Source organism: Phoca vitulina, unplaced genomic scaffold, assembly GCF_004348235.1.
Source record: "Phoca vitulina isolate PV1807 unplaced genomic scaffold, GSC_HSeal_1.0 scaffold57, whole genome shotgun sequence".
NCBI classification, from domain to species: Eukaryota; Metazoa; Chordata; class Mammalia; order Carnivora; family Phocidae; genus Phoca; species Phoca vitulina.
This window is the reverse complement of record NW_022589760.1, coordinates 6,658,854-6,682,269: the sequence shown is the minus strand read 5'-3', so window position 1 is coordinate 6,682,269 and position 23,416 is coordinate 6,658,854. Positions and strand designations below refer to the sequence as shown.

Sequence of the window (23,416 nt, the reverse complement as noted above, 5' to 3'; positions counted from 1 at the left end):
TCTGCAGTCAAAAGTTCCTTTTCCAAGTTATTATACTGTCCATGACAAAGTGTAGTAATTATATGTATTTTGTCCTGTTCCTCAGCTTCCTCTATGATTTTGCATATCAGTTGTTTGGTTCAAACACCAGTATTCATGCTATTTTACATGTTTATGCCAGTCTTGCCCATCTACAATTACTTTGTTGTGACATTCTGTGCCAATGTTAGTAAAATATCTTTCTAGATAGATGGATGTTTCTGAGTATTCTGTGGGTGTTCAGAAGAACAAAGAGACAGGAAAGCAGTGTCTGTTGTGTAATCATCTTGCTCTCAGACATTCTGTGCCTACTGGAATTCTTTCTTACAAATGCGAATGATCATTCTACAATGTCCAAAATACCCCCTTGTACTGTGTCCCCCTAAAAATCTACAAATTCAGAGTTTCAAACTAAATATTTGATTTTAAATACATTTAAGAACTATTAGAACCTATTTTTCCACAGCACAGAGTGTATGATTATAACAACAATAAAAAGCTTTTTAATATCAAAAGTCTTTTCCAAAATCAGTTGTGATTTCTTTTCAGCTTTTTGGCTAAGATCAAGTATAGTATCTATTCTTATCAATTTAATATCTGATACATCCTCTATCCAAAATCAGTTGTGATGATTTAGGAATATGTAAATCATCACCTATTGATTTTTTTTTTCTTAAGCATATGGCATATACTTTACAAGGAAAACAAAAATGCTTGCAGAATCATGATTTATTTTTTGTTTTATAATCCTGGTTGTTCAGAAATAGTTAGAGATGTTGACATCCAGGGAATATGGAGTAGGAGGACCCTAAGCTCACTAACTAGATAACATTCATATCAGTGGAAATAACCCAGAAAATGACCCAAAGACTGACAGAACAAACTCTCCACAACTAAATATAGAGAAGAGGCTGCATTGGAGACGATAAGAAGGGTTGAGACATGGTCAGGAGCTAAATGGACCTGTGGGACTGTCCATGGAAGGGAGAGACACTGTAGGCACTGAGAGGGGAGAGAATGGATTATCACACTGGGGAGCCCACAGGGGAAAGATGAATCTCCATAAATTTGACTTTGAAAACCAGAGGGGCCAAATTTCATGAGTTCTTATAATCAGTGAGACTTAAAATCTGGAACTTTAAACATCAGCAGGCTTACCTCTGGGACTGCTAGGAGGGTGAGAGGAAACTGAGTCCTTACCCTTAAAGACACAGCACAATAAACAGCCCAAAGGAGATGTAGCCTACCAGCAGTTTGAAAAATGCCTTGGGTATATGGGAGAGAGATTTGTTTACTAATCTCAGAACTCTTGCTAAAGGGGCAGGGATCCTTGGGAGTCTCCAGGAACAAAAGAGCCAGCAAGCACCATTTCTCTCCCCTATTCACCAGCATAAAAACATGGCCACCTGCAAGAACCAGGGCTGTGCTGACACTCACTACCTAACTTGCTAACAGTATGTTCCATCCACATGTTCCCTTGCAGACATGCCCCCTCCAGCCAGCCCTCCACTCCAGGTCCCCTCTCACAGAGGATCTGTGCAAACCTTGCTAATGCCTTGTGACTCTCCCTTGTGCATTTCTGCAGATCCACCTTCTCCAATATGCTCTTGGCCAGAACCCATCCAAAGCAGTGCCACAAGCCTGGAAGTGTGTAAGCAGCCCAGGCAGGACAGGCACCAATCTAAAGTGACTCCTACACCAGAAAGAGGGAAATATAACCACACACAACAATCACACTGTGGCTTACCAGTGGGCTGGGGCAGAGAGCTGGTCTGATTGTAGGTCCCAGCCACCAACAAAGCTTCACAGGAAACAACTCAGGGAAAGCAAACTGAAGCCCTTTGCTACTGCATGTCTGGCAAATGCCTGGTCTGACTCAAACTCAAGGCAGCCCCAGACTGGCACACTAACAGCACAGGGACCAAACACTACTCACAAAAGGCAAAGAGATGTATTGCAGATGACTGGGCTGAGGCAAAAATAGTTCAGCAACAATAGTAGGGTGCACACAACATACACAGGAGACACCCCTGATGTGTCAGATTCTGGGGAACAGGGGACACTGCACTACAGGGCACTATAAAACCTCTTCTTCATAAGGCCATGACTTTCAAGACAAGGAGATATTCTTAATGCATAGAAACAAAGAAAATTAGACAAAATGAGGAGACAGAGGAATATGTCCCAAATGAAAAAACAGGACAAAATCACAGCAAGAGACATAAGCAAAATGGACATAAATAATATGCCTGATGGAAAATTTAAAATAATGGTCATAAAGATACTCATGGGATGTGAGAAAAGAGTGGAGGACCTCAGTAAGACCCTTCAACATGAGAGAAAACATTAAAAAATCAGAGATGGAGAACTCAATAAATGAAATTAAAAATACACTAGATGGAATGACTAGTAGACTAGAAGAAGGAGAATGGATCAGCAACCTGGAGGATAGAGTAATGGAAAGCAATCAAGCTGAATGGTGAAAGAAAAAAAATAATACAAAATGAAAATAGACATAGAGAACTCAGCAACACCATCAAGCATAATAACATTCACATCACAAGGATCCCAGAAGAAGATGGGGCAGAAAATTTACTTGAAGAAATAATAGCTGAAAACTTTTCAAATCTGGAAAGGAAACAAATCCAGATCCAGGAGACACAGAGAAACCCCCCACAAAATCAATCCAAGGAAGTCCACACCAAGAGACATAGTAATTAAAATGACAAATGTAGTGATAAAGAATTTTAAAAGCAGCAAGATAAAGAAAACAGTTACATACAGGGGAAATCCCATAAGGCTATCAGCTGATTTTTCAGCAGTAACATTGCAGGCCAGAAGGGAGTGGCATGATATATTCAAAGTGTTGAGAGGGAAAAAAAATATGCAACCAAGAATACTCTATCCAACAAGGCTATCATTCATAATAGAAGGTGAGATAGTTTTCCAGACAAAAGTAAAAGGAATTCATGACCACTAAACCAGCCCTAAAATAAATATTAAAGGGACTCTTTCAAAGTAAAGACCATAAGTAGCAGTAAATAAAGTAGGAAGCACAACAGCAGTAAAAATGAATATATCTCTAAAAATCAGTCAAGGACTCACAAAATAAAAGGATGTAAAGCATGATACCATATACCTAAAACATGGGGGGGGAGCAGTAAGAAAGGGCTCACACATAAGCAAATGTCAACTTAATATAAAATGCTATATACAGAAGATATTGTGTAAAAAACTGAATGATAACCACAAATCAAAAATCAGTAATAGGTAGGCAAAAAATAAAAAAAGGAATCAAAGTCTATCACTAAAGAAAGCCAACTATGAGAGAAGAGAGCAAGAGAATACGTGAATGAAGAACTACAAAAACAACCATAACATGAGTAACAAAATGGCAATAAGTAAATGTAAATAGAATAATGCTCCAACAAAAGAGATAGGGTGACTGCACGGATGAAAAGCAAGACTAATTTATATGCTGCCTACAAGAGACTCATTTAAGATCTAAAGACACATTAAGATTGAAAGTGAAGGGATAGAGAAGAATTTATCATGCAAATAGATGTGAAAAGAAAGCTAGGGTAGAAATACTTATATCAAACAAAATAGACTTTAAAACAAAGACTGTCACAAGAGACAGGACACTATATAATAAACCATGTGATCATTTCAATTGATGCGGAAAAAGCAATTGACAAAGTACAACACCCATTAATGATAAAAACCCTCAACAAAGTAGAGGGAACATACCTCAACATAATAAAGTCTGTATATGAAAAACCCACAGCTAACATCATATGCAATGGTGAAAAACCAAAAGGTTTTCTCCTAAGGTCAGGAATAAGAAAAAAGATGTCCACTCTCACCACTTTTATTCAACATAGTACTGGAAGTCCTAGCCACAGCAATCAGACAAGAAAAAAGAATAAAAGTCATCTGAATTGGTAAGGAAGAAGTAAATATTTAATTATTTACAGATGACATGATACTATATATAGAAAAACATAAACACTCCACCAAAAAATTTCTAGAACTGATAAATGAATTCAGTAAGGTCACAGGGTACAAAATAAGTATACAGAAATCTGTTGTACTTATATACACTAATAATGAAGTAGCAGAAATAGAAATTAAGAAAACAATCCCATTTACAATTGCACCAAAAGTAATAAACATACTTAGGAATAAACTTAACCAAGGAGGTAAAAAACCTGTACTCTGAAAACTATAAAACACTGATGAAAGAAATTGAATATTACATGAACAAATGAAAAGATACCCCATGTTCATGGATTGGAAGAGCAAATATTATTAAAATGTCCACACTACCTAAAACAATCTAGAGATTTAATGTAATCCCTATCAAAATGTCAACAGCATTTTCCACAGAACTAGAACAAACAATCCTAAAATTTGCATGGGACCACAAAAGACCCTGAATAGCCAAAGCAACCTTGAAAATGAAAAACAAAACTGGAGGTATCATGATCCCAAATTACTACAAAGCAGTAGTAATTAAAACAATATGGTCCTGGCACATAGGTCAATAGAACAAACTAGAGAGCCCAGATGTAAACCTGCAATTATATGGTCAATTAATCTTTGACAAAAGAGTAAAGAATATGCAATGTGAAAAAGTCTCCTCAACAAATGTTGGGAAAACTGGACAGCTACATGCAAAAGAATGAAATTGGACTACTTTCTTACACCATATACAAAAATAAACTCAAAATGGATTAAGGACCAAAAGGTGAGACCTGAAACCATAAAAATCCTAGAAGAGAGCACAGACAGTAATTTCTCTGACATTGATTGTATCAGTATTTTTCTAGATATGTCTCCTGAGGCAAGAGAAACAAAAACAAAAATAAGCTATTGGGACTACATCAAAATAAAAATGTTCTACACAGTGAAAGAAACAAAAGAACTAAAATGCAACCAACTGAATGGGAGAAGATATTTGCAATTGAAATATTTGATAAAGGGTTACTGCACTTATGATTAGCATAGGGTGTTGTATGGAAGTGTAGAATCACTATATTGTACACCTGAAACTAATATTACACTGTAAGTTAACTGGAATTTAAATAAAAACTTTTATATATATATATATAACTTATATAAGTCAACACTAAAAATCCCCAAATAATGAAATTTAAAAATGGGCAGAGGACATAAACAGACATTTCTCCAAAGAAAACATACTGATGGCCAACAGATACATGAAAAGATGCTTATAATCACTAACCATCAGGGAAATGCAAGTCAAAACTACAATGAGATTTCACCTCACACCTGTGAGAATGGCAAAAATGAAAACACAATAAACAACAAGAGATGGTGAAGATGGGGAGAAAAAGTAACGCTCTTGCACCCTTGGTGGGAATGCAAACTGGTGCAGCCATTGTGGAAAACAGTATGGAGCTTCCTCAAAAAATTAAAAATAGAATTACCATATTATACAATAATCACACTACTGGATATTTACCCAAAGAAATATAAAAAGAGTAATTTGAAAGGATATATGCACCCTTATGTTTATTGCAGCATTATTTACAATAGCCAAATTATAGAAGCAACCCATGTGTCCATCAATAGATGAATGGATAAAGATGTGATTATATATATGTATATATAAATGTATATATAAATTATGATGGGATATTTTAATACTTTATAATTATATATACATATATATGTGTGTATATATATAAATTTTAAAATGGAATATTACTCAGCCATAAACAAGAATGAAATTTTGTCATTTGCAACAATATGGATCAATCCGGAGAGTAAAATGCTAAGCAAAATAAGGTGGTCAGAGAAAGACAAATACCATATGATTTCACTCATATGTGGAATTTAAGAAACAAAACAAATAATCATAGGGGCAAAAATGAGAGACACAAACCAAGAAACAGACTCTAAACTACAGAGAACAAACTGATGGTTACCAGAGGTGGGGGGATAGGTTAAATAGGTGATGGGGATTAAGGAGTGCACTTGTGATGAGAACCAGGTGATGCAAGGAAGAGTTGAATCACTAAATTACACCAGAAATTAATATTACACTGTATGTTAACTAACTGGAATTTAAAAAGAAACTAAAAAAAAAAGAAAGAAAGAAAGATGCCATATGATTTCATTTATGTGGAATTTAAGAACCAAAACAAATAAACAAGGAAAAAAAAGAGACAAACTAAAAAAAACACTCTTAACTTTAGAGAACTGATGCTTATTAGAAGGGAGGTGGTTGGGAGATGGGTGAAAAAAAAACAGATGAAGGGGATTACAAGGAAAAAAAGAGACAAACTAAAAAACATACTCTTAACTTTAGAGAACTGATGGTTATTAGAAGGGAGGTGGTTGGGAGATGGGTGAAAAAAACAGGTGAAGGGGATTAAGAACACTTATCTTGATGAACACTGAGTAATGTACAGAATTATTCAATCACTATATTGTGCACCTAAAACTAACAAAACACTGTGTTAACCATACTGGATTTAAAGTAAAATTTTTAAAAAGAGTTATAGATATTGACAAACCAGAAAAGGCACTTTATTTCTGTAGAATTATGTGGGAAAGTTTAAGAAATTAGCTAGTAAGCCCTCACTCTCTTCTACTTACATATACTACAGAGGAAATGTATCACTTACTCCTTATTCTTTGTTTCTCCTTTCCTCTTCCCAATTTACTTCTTTGGGATTTCTTATGGTGCTCTAATAACAACAACAGCTGCAGTGTTGGTGGCAGCAACAAGAGCTATCACTTATATATTAACTATTTAGTATGCACTTAGCATTTTGCTAAGCTCTTTACAAATTAGTTTGCTATTTCTCTCCTCAATGCTGTGAGGAAAGTACCAGTATTTTCCCCATCTTATAGATGAAGAAATGAAGAAAAACAGAGGTAAAATAACCAAGGTCAGATAGCTAATGAATTGCTGTGCTTAGATTCAAACCCAGGTGCATTTAATTCTGAAAGCTATGTGCTTAACTGTTATATACTTGTGTTCCATAAAGGTGAAGTTAATGAAATTACTTGGACCTCTGTAGGGTTATAGGTGCTGTGTGATTGGAAGGTCTGTAATCTTCTCAATATTTATACATGCTTATCACCTGCTCAAGGTATAAGGAACTATAAAAAAGCAACATTGTGATTGTGTAGTGTGTGCCCTTTTAGTAGGAATCCTTAGGGAAGCAAGGGGACACCTAGTTTATCAGCCATATCAGCTGAATCATCAATTTGGTGGCTTATGTCATGGCCAGATCACTGAAATATTCAAAAAAAATCACTTATTTTCATAAAGGATTTTAAATCATTCATCAATAAATTTTCATGTTGCAGTATTTGTGGAATTTATAATTGTTTATTTGTTACAAGACATTCATCATATTCTATAAGTCACTGATACTAGGGAGATGCATTTTCTACATAGAATATACTGAACCATGAGAAATCAGGGGTAGAAATAAACTACTTATGTTGCCATCAGATATTAAAAGGCAAAATAAACTTATAGGAAATACTAAAAAGTAGGGTCTATGTTTTTCCTAATGCTTGTTTGCATGTAACAAGTTGTATGACCTCAGAAAAATCACTTATCTTTTGTACCTGTCCAATTTTTCAGACATCAAATGGGGGCATTAATATAATTGCTCTGCCCTTCTCTGCCATGACTTGTCTAAAATCATAAACACTTGGGTATCTAATAAGCTTCTGTAGAGCATCATAGGTGAGTGAGAATGTCCTTTCAGTTCTTACTTGGTCTGATCCATTATTTACCAGGAAACTAGAATATGTGATTTATACAAAAACACAAATGATTTTGTAAGCAAATATTTAATGATCCCCAGCCAGAAAATGAGTATGATTTTATGACGAGCATAATCATCAAGGGATACAAATAAATTGATGGAGAATGAGAAACTCTAGTCAGGAATTTCTTACCAACTCTCTGGGGTTTAGGCAATGAAAAACTCAAAAGGAATAAAGAAATCTCATTGGACACTGAGTTCAGATTTTATTAGTGAACATTTTTCACTTAAGATATTCACACATAAATTCTAGCCCACAGTTTCCTTCTTACTGTCAATGGATTCTGATTATTACCCAATTCATTATTAGAAGCTTAATAAACCCAACACTAATCTTCAGTAAATGGTAAACTCACCACCCTCTTGTGAGTTGGGATCATGGTCCTGCCCAAGTTATAAACCGAGACACACACTTGACATCTTTATCTTGTTCTGCCAAAGAGCATGTCTCCTGTGTGCAGATTTGAATCCTGGTAGATTCTATTCTTCACTTAATATGTTTAATTATTGATAGTCCTCAAATAAATTTGTTGCAAACAACTGTAACTCTTAGAAATGGCACATATGATAGGGTTCTCTTTTATCCACTTGTGAAGAGTCATATCCTGCATACTACCTTGTCTTTTTCACAGTTGTGCTAGTAGTCCTCTTTTTAGACATGTTCACATAAAAGTATTGCAAAAACTTCTACATAAACTGACTCTGGGGATAAGATGACTATCGTTCTATCTATTAGACACTCTAAAGATTATATATCATGAAAGTAGAAACTTTCTATGGTGGTGTGGAACTACCTAAGGATGAAGAGATTTGTGTTAGAGGAGAATTAAAGACATTAGGTGTTGAAATCTTAAAGTTTAAAAATGGAATTCCTTAACTGAAGAAATAAAAAAAAATGCTTCAAATTCTATTTGAGCATCATAATCTTCCTTCACTTTAAAAGTGACATATTTTGGGGGCACCTGGGTGGCTCAGTCAGTTAAGCATCTGCCTTCAGCTCAGGTCATGATTCCAGGGTCCTGGGATGGAATCACACATTGGGCTCCCTGTTCAGCGGGGAGTCAGCTTCTCCCTCTCCTTCTACCCCGCCCCTCTGCTCATGCTCTCTCTCCCATACTCTCTCTCAAATAAATAAAATCTTAAAAAAAAAGTGGCATATTTTTGTCCTAGAGAATCTGCAAGTACTATGTTTATAGGTGTGGAAATGTGTATGTAACTCAGTATGATATACTAAAATTAATTTTAGATTTACCACACAATGTATTATTTTTAAAATAAAGTTGTGTTGATTTAGACTTCCTCATATATCCAACTCTTGAAAAATACACCCTAGCATTAAAAATCATTTTTTCTAATCATTTGGCAGATTTTTTGAAGGAATTACTGACCTACACATATGGAGACAAATAGTATACCTTAATGACATATTGCTATTTATGTCATTCTCCTGGATATGTTTTCCAGAACTCCAATAGGTTACTATAGTTCCATATTATGATGCAAAGTACCTTATATAAATCAACTGCTACAGCCTTCAGAGCTAAAGATTGTCATGAAGGATGGTGGGAACATATGTCTCTTTGAGTTAACCTTTTTGGGATTTTGATATTTGCATTGGAAGATTACACCCCCAATGTCTCTGATCTGTATAGAGCTAATTACATGTAACTTATTAAAGAGATTGCAGGAGACACTGACAGTTGGAAAGGCCTAATGACCAGCTGGATGGGAAAATTTCATGTTGTCAAAATGAAAACTTTACCAGGATTTTTACATGCCATTTATTTGCTACAAACATGAGTACCTCAGTCTTGTTTTAAAATAGACTTAGTCTGTTAAATAATCACATTTGAAGCATGAAAGAACCACAAAGGCTAAGTGGCATATTCTATATTTTGAAATTGCAATCCTTTACTACCTTGATTCATGTTGAACTTACAGATTTTATTTGTTTTATCCCAAACTTAGTAAAAAATATAATCTATATGAATAAGAAACGACATCTAATATAGTCAATGTCTATAAATCACTAAAAGGTAAGTTGATGATTCAAGGAGCAAAATCAAACCAATTACATAATGTCTTTTAGCATTTTCTACTCCAAATTGTTTGAGGAAACATTTCACTTTACCACTAGTTGTGTCAACAAAATAATAATACCATTCATATAGTGGTTTTTTTTTAAGTATTTCTTAAACATTATCTCATTTAATCCTCATAACAATTCATTGATATAGGGTTCCCAGTACTAGATTCTTTCCACTGATATCAGAATGTATTTAATTGGGAGAAAAATACCATTTAATACCTTCTTCTTTCTCCTCAAATTTTTAACTTTTCCCCCCATCAATCCCTTTGATAATCCCATTGCATTCTTCTTAGACATAATGATGACAACTGCCACATCTTCCCATCAATTTTACCAATACACCTATAGCAACAATAGCTGGCATTTATTGAGGACTTACTATGTGCAAAGCATTATTTTATACACTTTACCTTTTTCGACCTATTTAATAGTCACAAAAACTCTAAGAGCTATGTGCTATTATTTCATCCACATTCTATTTTATTTCAGTTTTGAGATATAATTGACGTATAACATTGTGTAATTTTGATGTGTACAACATAATGATTTGATATATGAATATATTGTGAAATGATGACCACAATAAGTTTAGTGAACAGCACCTTATGTAGTTACAAAGATTTTTTTTTCCTTTTTTGAAGTCTACTCTATTAGCAACTTTCAAATATACATAACAGTATTAACTATAGTTACCATGTTTTACCTTACATCCTCAGGAGTTATTTATCTTATAACTAGAAGTTTGTACCTTTTGACCACCTTCACCCATTTCCCCCACTCTCCTCTTGGCAACCACCAATGTGATCTCTATTTAAATGAGCTTTTTTTTTTTTTTTTTTAGATACCACATATCATTCCCATTTTAGAGATAAGAAAATGAAAGCATTTGTTCAAGGTTACAAAAAAAAGCAAAACAACAACAAAAACAAAAGCAATTGGCAAACACAGGATCTATACCCAGGAAGTCTGTCTCCAGACACTCACTCTAAACCCCATACTCTACCGCCTTGCTGCTATTACAAAAGTGTCCCCTAGGAGCGTGCTCTCTTTTGCCTTGAATCCCATCCCTCCTCATCTTCACAAAGACTTTACTTCTGCAGTTATGTCCTTCCTATAGTAATTGGTTTCTTCCTCTCTGCCTGTGAACCAAACCCCATTATCATTCAAATATGCCTTATCATCACCCATCTTAAAAGTGTAACAAACAAACAAAAAAACTCTCCATTTCACTATTCTCATTCAATGGTAATAATTCTCTAAATACTTGTCTCTACTCCCTAACTCAACTTCTGGATCTTCATTTATTTTTCAAAACATGGTATCAAAATACTCTTCCAAATACTTACCTATACTCCCTAACTCAACTTCTTTGTCTTGAAAAAGCTCTCACCAAAGACACCAAAGACATATTTTGTCCAAGTCAATGGTGAGATCTCTGATCTAACTTTATTAACCCATCAGTAGCACTTGGCATGGATGACAACATTCTCATTGAAGTATCATCTAATTTTTTATCTCATTAGATACTTTTTCTCAGTCTCTTTTTCTGGCTCATCCTCTTAGATAAGACTTTTAGAAGTTGGAATGCCTAGGATCTTTTCCTAACACTTCTTTCCTCTGTACACTCTCTCCCTAAGCTTATCTAGTACCATGAGTTCAAATCTATACACTCATGCCTCTCAAACCTACAGCTCCATCCTAGACTATTCTTTTGAACTTCAGAAATCATATAATATATACAACTCCCTACTCCATATTGCCACTTGAAAGTCTAATAGACTTCTCAACCATGATAGAGCCCAAATAAAACTACAGAGTTTCACTTTTAAATCTGTTCTCTACCAACCCTTCCCCTTTTGAGTAAACACCCAGATGTTGAGATTAAAAACAAAATATAGGATTCATCCTTGATTCTTCTTTCCTTCAAATTTCAGGTCTCAGCCATCAGTAAATCCTGTTATATCTCCAAAAATATTTCTACTGTTAAAATTTTTCAGATCTGTTTCCACTGGATTTGAAAACTCTAGTCCAAGTCACTATTCTCATGTGGACTACTGCAATATAGCCCTAATCTGTCTCCCTGTTTCTACTAATTTTCCCTCTACAATCTGCCCTCTTTACATAACCTAGGGTAATATAAAGCTTTTGAAAATATTAACCTGATAATAGTGCTTCACAATTTATAACTTTCCAGTGTTTCTTCATAAAACTTAAAATTGACTCTTGATTATGGATTACAGGGTCTATATTTTGTTGCTTCTTCCTATTTCTCTATTGTCAGGTGTTTCCACCCTTTCCTTCCTTAATTTTGCTTTGTTCAGTCTGGTTCTTCTTGCACAGTAAACCTATTTCTGTTTCAGTGATTTTTGGAATCTGTGTACTTCTCTTTCTCATCATTCAAGTCTCAAGACTTCCCCCGAAAGGTTTTTCCCAACCACCCTGGCAAAACTAATCACCTGGTTACCCTCCTTTAGAGTAAGATAGCTTTTCTTTTTATTATTATTTATGAGTACTAGAAATCTTCTTATTTATTTTCATTTTATTGTCTGTCTGCCCCTTTGGAATGTAAGTTCCTTGAGGACAGGGATCCAGTCCATCTTGGATACTTAACATCTAGAAAGTATCTGTACCATAATAGGCACTCAATAAATATTTGTTCACAGACTCACTATGATACCCCTATATCTACAGATGGAAATTCAAAAACAGTAAATATGGAGAGTGGTTACATGAAGTCACTAAAAGTGGAGCAGGAAACACCATTTAGGGCCTTATCCCAACTACAGGGCAGTCTAAATTGAAAAAATTCCAAAATCAGATAGATGATAGATGGATAGATAGATAGAGAGAGAGAGATGAGAGATAGCACACCATTTTGTGACTCGAGTTTTTCTGGCCAATTTGATCATCTTTCCATTTTCAAAGTAATTTTGTAACCCTAGGAGTAAAAAATGTTTGGTAGATGACTATGAATTTAAGTTTTTCCAAGTTCTTAGTAAGTGTAAAGTAGATGTTATTGGGCAAAGAGCCTCCCCACTGAATATATATATGTATATATGTATTATATGGACATATATAATATTAAATAAACCACCTCCTTTTTAAAACACAATCCGGTAAAATTGGTTGCACATATTGACAAAGCACATGGCCCTCTTTCCTGCGTATATGTTGTTCCTCAAATCTCTGTCTGCTTATGAAGACACTAGTCACTGAATTCATACTCAATACAATATGACCTCATTTCATCCTGATTATATCTGCAAAGTTTCAATTTCCAAATAAGGTCACAATACAGGTACTGGGGGTTATGCCTTAGTATTCCTTTGGGAGTGTGCACAATTGAACCAATAACACTTTGATTTCTATCTGTTACAGTACCTTTTAATTTGTATTATTATTATGCATATAGTACTTTGAGGTTCACATTTAATAAGGCATGAGTTTACATTTTATAAATTTGGGCTTATAATCTTATTTTTCTTTATTTTTTTAATTTTTATTTTTAATTTTTTTTTTATGTTATGTTAGTCACCATACAATACATCATTAGTTTTTGATGTGGTGATCCATGATCCATTGTTTTCGCATAACACCCAGTGCTCCATGCAGTATGTGCCCTCCGTAATAACCATCACCAGACTAACCCATCCCACCACCCCCCTCCCTTCTAAAACCCTGTTTGTTTTTCAGTCCATAGTCTCTCATGGTTCATCTTTCCCTCCGATTTCACCCCTTTCATTTTTCCCTTCCTTCTCCTAATGTCCTCCATGCTATTCCTTATGTTCCACAAATAAGTGAAACCATATGATAATTGACTTTCTCTGCTTGACTTATTTCACTTAGCATAATCTCCTCCAGTCCCATCCATGTTGAAGAAAAAGTTGCGTATTCATCCTTTCTGATGGCTGAGTAATATTCCATTGTATATATGGACCACATCTTCTTTATCCATTCATCTGTTGAAGGGCATCTAGGGTCTTTCCACAGTTTGGCTATTGCGGACATTGCTGCTATGAACATTGAGGTGCATATTGTCCTTCTTTTCACTACATCTGTGTCTTTGGGGTAAATACTCAGAAGTACAATTGCTGGGTCATAGGGAACTCTATTTTTAATTTTCTGAGGAACCTCCACACTGTTTTCCAAAGTGGCTGTACCAACTTGCATTCCCACCAACAGTGTAAGAGGGTTCCCCTTTCTCCACAACCTCTCCAATATTTATTGTTTCCTTCCCTGTCCACTTTTGCCATTCTAACTGGTGTAAGGTGGTACCTCAATGTGTTTTTTTTTCCTTTTTTATTATTATGTTATGTTAATCACCATACATTACATCATTAGTTTTTGATATAGTGTTTCATGATTCATTGTTAGTGTATAACACCCAGTGCTCCATGCAGAACATGCCCTCTTTAATACCCATCACCAGGCTAACCCATCCCCACAGCCCCCTCGCCTCTATAACCCTCAGTTTGTTTTTCAGAGTCCATCGTCTCTCATGGTTCGTCTCTGCCTCCTATTTACCCCCCTTCATTCTTCCCCTCCTGCTATCTTCTTCTTCTTTTTTTTTTAACGTATAATATATTATTTGTTTCAGAGGTACAGGTCTGTGATTCAACAGTCTTACCCAATTCACAGCACTCACCAAAGCACATACCTCCCTAATGTCTATAACCCAGCCACCCCATCCCTCCCAGCCCCCACCACTCCAGCAACCCTCAGGTTGTTTCCTGAGATTAAGAATTCCTCATATCAGTGAGGTCATATGATACATGTCTTTCTCTGATTGACTTAATTCACTCAGCATAATACCCTCCCGTTCCATCCACATTGTTGCAAATGGCAAGATTTCATTCCTTTTGATGGCTTCATAATATTCCATTGTATATATATACGACATCTTCTTTATCTATTCACCTGTTGATGGACATCTTGGCTCTTCCCACAGTTTGGCTATTATGGACATTGCTGCTATAAACATCGGGGTACACGTGCCCCTTTGGATCCATATGATCCAGCAGTTGCACTACTGGGTATTTAGCCCAAAGATACAAATGTAGGGATCAATATGGTTTTGATTTGAATTTCCCTGATGGCTAATGATAATGAACATTTTTTCATGTGTCTGTTAGCCATTTGTATGTCTTCTTCAGAGAAGTGTCTTTTCATGTCTTCTGCCCATCTTTTGACTTGATTATTTGTTTTTTGGCTGTTGAGTTTAAGAAGTTCTTTATACATCTTGGATACCAGCCCTTTATCTGTAGTGTCATTTGCAAATATCTTCTTCCATTCTGTGGGTTGCCTCTTTGTTTTGTTGACTGTTTCCTTTGCTGTGCAGAAGCTTTTTATCCTGATGAAGTCCCAAAAGTTCATTTTTGCTTTTGTTTCGCTAGCTTTTGGAGATGTATCTTGAAAGAAGTTGCTGTGGCCGAAGTCAAAGGTGTTACTGCCTATCTTCTCCTCTAGGATTTTGATGGATTCCTGTCTCACATTGAGGTCTTTCATCCATTTTGAGTTTATCCTTGTGTATGGTGTTACAGAATGGTTGAGTTTCATTCTGCATGTGGCTGTCCAATTTTCCCAGCACCATTTATTGAAGAGACTGTCTTTTTTCCATTGCATATTTTTTCCTGCTTTGCTGAAGATTATTTGACCATAGAGTTGAGGGTCCACATCTGGGTTCTCTATCCCGTTCCATTGGTCAATATGTCTGTTTTGGTGCCAGTACCATGCTGTCTTGGTGATCACAGCTTTGTAATATAGCTTGAAATTGGGCAACGTGATGCCCCCAGCTTTGGTTTTCTTTTTCAACATTTCCTTGGTGTTTCGGGGTCTTTTCTGATTCCATACAAATTTTAGGATTCTTTGTTCCAGCACTTTGAAAAATGTCATTGGAATTTTGATAGGGATGGCATTGAAGGTATAGATTGTTCTAGGTAGCATAGACAATTTAACAATGTTTATTCTTTGGATCCATGAGCATGGAATGTTTTTCCATCGTTTTGTGTCTTCTTCAATTTCTTTCACGAGTGTTCTGTAGTTCCTAGAGTATAGATACTTTACGTCTTTGGTTAAGTTTATTCCGAGGTATCTTATAGTTTTTGGTTCTATTGTAAATAGAATCATTTCTGTAATTTCTCTTTCTGCAGTTGCGTTGTTAGTGTATAAGAAAGCAACTGATTTCTGTGCATTGATTTTGTATCCTGCCACATTACTGAATTGCTGGATGAGTTCTAGTAATTTGAGTGTGGAGTCTTTTGGGTTTTCCACATAAAGTATCATGTCACCTACGAAAAGAGAGAGTTTGACTTCTTTGCCAATTTGAATACCTTTTATTTCTTTTTGTTGTCTGATTGCTGTTGCTAGGACTTCTAGTACTATGTTGAACAATAGTGGCAAGAGTGGGCATCCTTGTGCTCTTGATCTTAAAGGAAAGGCTCTCAGCTTTTCCCCATTGAGGATGATATCTGTTGTGGGTTTTTCATAGATGGATTTTATGAACTTGAGGAATGTTCCCTCTATCCCTATACTCTGAAGAGTTTTAATCAGGAAAGGATGCTGTATTTTGTCAAATGCTTTTTCTGCATCAATTGAGAGGACCATATGGTTCTTCTCTCTCCTCTTATTAATGTGTTCTATTACACTGATTGATTTGCAGATGTTGAACCACCCTTGCATCCTGGGGATAAATCCCACTTGGTCATGGTGGATGATCCTTTCAAGGTATTGTTGGATCCTATTAGCTAGGATTTTGTTGAGGATTTTGGAATCCATATTCATCAGGGATATCGGTCTGAAATTCTCCTTTTTGATGGGGTCTTTGCCTGGTTTGGGGATTAAGGTAATGCTGGCCTCATAGAATGAGTTTGGAAGCTTCCCTTCTGTTTCTATTTTTTGAAACAGCTTCAGGAGAATAGGTATAATTTCTTCTTTGAATGTTCGGTAGAATTCCCCAGGGAATCCATCAGGCCCTGGACTCTTGTTTTTTGGGAGGTTTGGAATCACTGCTTCAATCTCGTTACTGGTTATTGGCCTATTCAGGTTGTCAATTTCTTCCTGTTTCAGTCTTGGCAGCTTACTGTTTTCCAGGAAGGCCTCCATTTCATCCAGATTGCTCAGTTTATTGGCATATAGTTGTTGATAATAATTTCTAATAATTGTTTCTATTTCCTTGGTGTTAGTCCTGATCTCTCCCCTTTCATTCATAATTTTATTAATTTGGGTCCTTTCTCTTTTCTTTTGGATAAGTCTGGCCAGTGGTTTTTTGATCTTATTAATTCTTTCAAAGAACCAGCTTCTAGTTTCATTGATCTGATCTACTGTGTTTCTGGTTTCTAATTCATTGATCTCTGCCCTAATCTTAATTATTTCTCTTCTAATGTGTGGCTTGGGCATCCTTTGTTGATTTTTCTCTAGTTCCTTAAGGTGTAGAGTTAGCTGATGAATTATGGATTTTTCTCTTTTTTTGAGTGAGGCTTGGATGGCCATGTATTTCCCCCTCAGGACCGCCTTTGCAGTATCCCATAGGTTTTGGACCGATGTGTTTTTGTTCTCATTGGTTTCCATGAATTGTTTAAGTTCTTCTTTGATTTCCTGGATGACCCAAACATTCTTGAGCAGAGTGGTCTTTACCTTCCAAGTGTTTGAATTTCTTCAAAAGCTTTTCTTGTGATTGAGTTCCAGTTTTAAAGCATTGTGGTCTGAGAATATGCAGGGGATAATCTCACTCTTTTGGTATTGGTTGAGACCTGATTTGTGACCTAGTATGTGGTTTATTCTGGAGAAAGTTCTATGTGCACTCCAGAAGAATGTGTATTCTGTTGTCTTAGGGTGGAATGTTCTCTATATATCTATGAGGTCCATCTGATCCAGTGTGTCATTCAAAACTCTAGTTTCTTTGTTGATTTTCTGCTTAGATGATCTGTCTATTGCTGAGAGTGGAGTATTGAGGTCTCCTACAATTAACATATTGTTATCAATATGACTCCTTATTTTGGATAACATTTGGCTTATGTAGATGGCTGCTCCCATGTTGGGGGCATAGATATTTACAATTGTTAGATCTTCTTGTTGGATAGACCCTTTAAGAATGATATAGTGTCCTTCTGTGTCTCTAACTACAGACTTCAGTTTAAAATCTAATTTGTCTGATATAAGAATTGCTACCCCAGCTTTCTTTTGAGGTCCGCTGGCATGGAAGATGGATCTCCATCCCCTCATTTTCAGTCTGGATGTATCTTTAGATTCAAAATGAGTCTCTTGTAGACAGCGTATGGATGGGTCCTGTCTTTTTATCCAATCTGCAACCCTGTGCCATTTTATGGGAGCATTTAGGCTGTTCACATTGAGAGTGATTATTGAAAGATATGAATTAATTGTCATCATGTTGCCTATGAAGACCTTGTTTTTATAGACTACCCCTGTAAATTTCTTTTCTATATCACTCTTGGGGTCTTTCTCCTTTTATAGAACCCCCTTTAATATTTCTTGCAGGCCAGCTTAGTGGTCACATATTCTTTCAGTTTCTGCCGGTCGTGGAAGCTCTGCATCTCTCCATCCATTCTAAGTGACAGCCTTGCCAGATAAAATATTCTTTGTTGCATGTTCTTCTCATTTAATACCCTGAATATGTCTTGCCAGGCCTTTCTGGCTTGCCAGGTCTCTGTGGATAGATCTGACGTTATTCAGATGTTCCTCCCTCTGTAGGTAAGGAATCTCTTCCTCCTAACTGCCCTTAAGATGGTTTACTTGGTTCAAAGATTTGCAAGTTTTACTGTTACATGCCGGCATGTTGGCCTGTTTTCCTTGATCTTGGTAGAGGTCCTCTCTGCCTCTAGGACACGAATGTTTGTTTCATTGCCCAGATTAGGGAAGTTCTCATCTACAATTTTCTCAGATAAATCTTCAAGTCCTCTCTCTCTCTCCATCCCCTCCAGGATTCCAATAATTCTGACATTGGAACACTTCATGGTGTCACTTATTTCTCTGCTTCTATTTTCATGGATTCTGAGTTGTTTTCCCCTGGCCTCCTCTTTTTGCTTTTTGTCTATTAATTGGTCTTCTAAGTCACTAATTTGTTCCTCTGCCTCGCTTACATTACCTGTTAGATTATCTGGATTAGACTGGATCTCACTGATAGCATTTTTAAATTCTGCCAATTCAGCTTTCATTTCTGCCCTTCAAGATTCTATGTTGCCATTAATTGATTTCTCCATTCTAGCTATTGTCTTCACAATTGCTAGCCTGAATTCCATCTCTGACATCTTGGTTTTATCTGTATCCATTTGTAAATCTGTGGCATAAATCATAATCTCTGAAAAAAAAAAAAGTCATAATCTCTGAGTCTTTCCTATTTGGGGGGTTCCTCCTCTAGTCATTCTGTTGGAGGGAATGTATGGAGTCCAAATTATTGACCACAACCCAAGCAAGATGCACCTGTTTTCTAAGGACCTTATGGTTGCTGGCCTCTTGTTTTCCCTGCCTGTCTTCTGGGGAGGGGCCTGCCACACTGTTACTCAAGCAACCCTGTTTGGGCAGAGTTGCCCTGCCCCCCTGTGGTGGGGGATGGGCTCAGTGGGAAACGGTTTTGGGGGGCTTTTGTTCTCTGGCAGCTTTCCCTGGTGGCTTTCTGTGTCTCTTCTGAGAGTCAGAGCAGAAGAGACCGTTTCCAACCCTCTGCCTCAGAGCTTAGAGATCGCAGTCTGTTCTTCAGTGAGCTCTCCAGGCCACAGTCTCTCCATTTCTGTCTGTGCTGCTATAAACTGCAGTCCTGCATTGCGCGCCCCTCCACAGTGCTCCCAGTCCTGCCTCCAGGTCGGGGCACGTCTCTGCCCTTTGTGCTTCTAAAACCACCAGCCGCTCCCAGTTCGCATGTGTGACCCATCCGCTCTGGTTTCCGTCTGAAGTCCTTTCCCTGCCGCTACCGGTCTGTGAGTCTGTACCCGGTTCCCAGCGTGGAAGCCTATCGCTCACTGGCAGTGTAGGATCGCCAAGGCCAAGCTCCCTCCCGCTGCCATTTATCCTCTGATGTCTGCCCGTGGAATCATGACTCCCCACTTCGTTCCTCAAAACCAACCACCTGTGATCTTCTGTTTGTAGAGATCCAGATCTATCTTCTTACATCTCAGGCTGATTTCGTGGTTGCTCAGAGTGGTCTGGTAGATATCCAGCTCAATTCCAGGGACCAGTTGGAATAGGGTCCCCTACTCCTCCACCATGTTTTCCAAATCTATAATCTTATTTTTCTTTAAAAAGGTTATTTTGAGCCTCCAGATAATATGTCAAACATAGGAAATCCCAAAATTCCTATTTCTAATAGAAGTATTCTGTTTTGGTAATTTTTTTTTTTTTTGGATTTTTACTTAGTCTTTCAAAGAGAGACAACTATCTGTCTAACTCAGTTAAAAAATATTTTGTCAAATAAAGAATACTACTGACATGGAATATGAAATTTCAGGGGGAGGGGACTTATTTTCATTAAATTGTTGCCTCTAAAGATTGACAGACATAGCTGCCACTGATTAGTTCCATTTTGAATGTCACTAAGTACTGGGACAACTTTCAGGGTATTCTCCTCTACTAATAAAATTAAGTTAGTATCATTATTTAAAAAAGTCTAGAAGTAATAAACTGGGTTGTAGCTCTATTGCTGGGAGTAGTTGGGTTTTTTGTTTTTTTTTTTTTTTTTTTTTTTTTTTCCCCTGGGACTAATTCTAAGCCAATACTTATTTTAAGGAAATCATTAGGTCATGTAAATAAAAGTATAATGCATTGCATCCTCCTATCTTTCTCATTTAGTGTTGTATAGTGGACTAACAAAGTGAGATCTCTATAACTAAGATTATTCAATGACCAAAAATAAATAATAGCAATAATAGTACACTACTCTGTGTAATACTTTGCAGCTGTATAAAGAAAAAAATGACTTTATAGAATTATTATGTGATCTGTGATTTGAAAAAATATGGTTACAATCCATTTAATGAAGTTCTCCTAAAAACAAAAAGCCCATAAAACCTGAAACATAAAAACTCCTTTCTACTAAATCAAATGCTTTTTCACCGTTCCAGTGTTATAAGTACCATTTCCCCCTTAAATCTTTGAGAAAAGCAAATCCATTTATGTTATTCATAATACTTATGAGCAAGCTGTGGTTTTTAATAAAACACAAGTCAGTTGTGCATATAATAAGCAGATATAACTTCCTTTGCCCTCCTAGAATAGCTGTTTGCATTTATTAATGGTCCCAATTGGGTAAATATATATATATAATGTCTCTTTATGAATCCTAATCAGAAAGTCTTCTTTCATTCATTAGATGGAGGTCTGAGTTATTAGATCTAAACCAAAGTAAATTTTGTAAAACTTGTTGAATGCGAATTTCAGATTCTGGGGCATACATAACAAAATTTAATCATTGACAAGATTAAAATTTCTTTTGGATATCACAGAATTCAGATCTGGGAGGGACCATTGGAAACAGTTAATGACAGAACTAGAATGAGACCCTAGGTCTCTTGTTACCATTTTAGTGTTTTCTCTACTGCTGAACTACCCCCTCCACATGCTGGATGATTTATTTGCAGCATCAAAGTCTCAAAGAAATCTAATTTGATTCAATTGGCTGCAACAGATATTTTAAATCTCCAATTATACAAAAATACCTAAATGACATCATTTCTAAAATAATCACTCACTCCAACACCCCATCAAACATAATTCATTCTTTTGTGCTGACATTTTAAAGAACATTCCCCTTTTTAACCATATCTTGATCAGTCTTTCATTCTGACTAATTAGTATCTCCCTGAGATGCTTCCCAGAAAATAAGTATGATGTTTTTCCATCCTGCTAATTGAATAGAAAGACTTCTCTATTTTGACATGTGTGTTTGGTTGTGGAATGCTTATAATGAGCATCTTTTGAAATTGATTAAAGCCCTTAGCTTCAATTTAATTATTAATCTCAGCAACTATATATTACTTTGTGTACCACAGAAAAATATAGATTATCTTTTAATTATTGATTCGTCTGGTAGTACTGCACCAGCTCTACTACCTTTATCAACATTTCTGTTAAGTATATTTTCAGCTTTCTTTGCTTTCCTTGGCAAAAGAAAAAAAAAATAAAGTCATCTGTTAAATTTGCAGCCTCAGTTTTCTCCTACTGATCATTCTGAGCAGGCACAAAGTCACTATGCTCCTCACAGGTTAAGATTTTCCTCTAAGAGAGTGGAGGTTAATATGGCAGAGGAGTGGGGGGGGGCACTAAGTTTGTCTCATCCTTTGAATACAACTAGATAGTTATCCAATCATTCTAAACATCTGAGAGATCAACTGGTGATCTGAGAAAATAAATGCTGCAAGACTACAAGTAGAAAAGTGACTACTGTTTGGAAGGTAGGAGGTGTGGAGACTTGAATCTGTTGTGATATAACTGAGGATACAGTGAAGGGGAAGGAGCCTGCTTACAGAGACTACTGCAAAATATTATAGGCAGGGGAGTGCAAAATTGGAACTTTTAGAAGTCTGCTGCTGTGGGGGATGTGCCTGGCTTAAAGGTGCTCAAGTGGTGAAGCGGGGCGGAATCCCAGGTATGACAGCATAGTCTGGGGTTTCCCGGGGTCACAAGAAGAATGGGTGGTGTCAGAGTGTGGCAGAGTTCCCAGGCATAGGAGCAGGGAAGCTGGCTGAGAACAGTGAGTCTAGGTGCCAGCTTTCTGCTTTGTGTTGCCATAAACTGCAAACTGCTGCATGATCATGCCACTGCTTTTCTGGCAGGGGTCCAGCAAAAGGCAGAAGTGTGGTGAGCCACCCCCCCTACCACGGGAAGAAGAGCGTGTGTCCACACCAACACAGGAGTCCCTAAAATTTGGAGTTTTGAAACACCGTCATGTGCTTGAGATAAAAATGTTCAGTCAAAGGCTGGGTGAACACAGAGTTCTGACAGAAACTGGGGAGACAGAGTGATTGATTGTTTTTCTGAGAAGGTTCACTGAAGAGTGGGGGGGCACAAATTTTCAACTCCAGGGCTAGAGAGAAGGGACAGCCATATTCATCCCATCCATCAGTGCTGAAAGCATTCCGGCAGTAAAACAGTGCCACCTAGTGGACTCTAGAGCCACTTATACAGAGCCCTACCTCAACCCACTGGGGGCACATTTCCACTGGGGCAAGTCCACCTGAGAATCAGTGCAACAGGCCCCTCCCCCAGAAGACCAGCACAAACAACTCATTCTCACCAAGTTTACTGCAAACCTTCAGCTCTTGGGGAAAATAGTATATAGCATTCTTTGTATTTTTATTCTCTGGTCTTTTAGTATTATTTTTTCAACTATTTTCTTATTTTTTCAGTTCTTTTTTATACTTTTTTAATTTTTATATATGTTATATATATTCCTTAACTTTGTGTTTCCTTTTATTATATTTCATTATGGATAGATAGATAGATACCTTTTTCTTTCTTTCTCACTTTGGGACCTAGTTTCTTTTAA

At 36.7% G+C, this 23,416-nt stretch overlaps 1 pseudogene; it reads left to right on the top strand.

Annotated features, from left to right (window-relative positions):
* Window positions 1–555: 555 nt before the first annotated feature.
* On the top strand, window positions 556–678 carry LOC116623184 (annotated as a pseudogene).
* Window positions 679–23,416: the final 22,738 nt, after the last annotated feature.